The sequence below is a fragment of the Dermacentor andersoni genome, chromosome 6 (assembly GCF_023375885.2).
Source record: "Dermacentor andersoni chromosome 6, qqDerAnde1_hic_scaffold, whole genome shotgun sequence".
In the NCBI taxonomy this organism is placed as follows: Eukaryota; Metazoa; Arthropoda; class Arachnida; order Ixodida; family Ixodidae; genus Dermacentor; species Dermacentor andersoni.
The window spans coordinates 140,404,554-140,405,798 of NC_092819.1; positions in this window are offsets into that span (position 1 = coordinate 140,404,554).

Here is a 1,245-nt window from a genome sequence, read left to right on the forward strand (position 1 = left end):
AGTGGCGATACAACTTATGTGCCGCAAAAGCGCGCGACAAAACATGGCTAGATATCGAGCAGCGAAAAGGCCTATTTTCACCAGTGAGACTGCAGATGGCAGCGTCTGAAACGTAGCTAGGTGACGGGATGAATTTGTGAAGGTTCAGGCCTCGTTTATATCCTGCAAAAAGTACTTGGGGTTCCTCGTTTTATGAGCTGTGGCGAATAAAACAAATTAAAACAATAAAAGCGCAATTTTTCGGAACGTCTCTGTAACGAACATTTGACCTTCATTATGGAAGAGCAATGGTTCAATAAAAATTGTACACGATATTTAGAAAAAATAAATTTCTCTAATGAAATGTTCATGCCCCCAATAGCGCAACATAAAAATGGAAAGAATGGCCAACAGAAAACTTGGATGATTGCTTCAAACATCCGGTAATATTGGGTTTTACCTAATTAGAGAGTAGGAGCGCCATGTGGGCAAATGCTTGCCTTGTATTTTTCGTTCTTTCAAATGACATTGCGCGTAGAGCAGCTGCCATGAAGCAATGATCCCATCACAGCATCATTACTTCCTCTCCCTCAATTTTATATTGCCTTTTCCAGTCTCCATACAACCGCTATGAGCAACTTTTGGAATTATTTGCACATCGTGGTTAGGGCAGCGACAACAGGAAGAAGGCGATATAAAACCCTAAGGAGGCGTCAGCTTGTTTTGTATTTTCGGTTGCAACTATTGCTGGTGTTATTACTTGTACATACTCGTCAAAAGAAGCTCATGACAGCGACCTGTTACTCTAACCTTGTTCAAGATGTGCGCCACAAAGCAGCGACCGAATTAAAGCATAGAAGATAGCCCACATTAACTACAACGACGTTTTACTCCTATGGTGAAAACTACAAATGGAAATATGCATAACATATTACGTCGTTGTTAAGTAAAATAAGAAGGTTTAATTCAATCTGCACAAGGCATTACACTTGATAACACATCCTAAATGTTGTCATTGGAACAACATCCGTGAGATTGATATTGTAACAGTTTATAAGGAATGGTGATAGCAAAGAAGATTGTTGAATTTCAAAGGCGAGAGGTTGTCCCACCTTGTTGGATGATGAAATGAATGCTTCTAAAGCAAGCAGCTTTTTTTTTCTTTTGAGATTGGCTGTTCAAATAAGATTTCGCGACTGCAATTTTATTTGTTTATTAAGCAGACGTTTTGAGACTAGTGTACTCAATTTTTCAAGCTTGACAGCA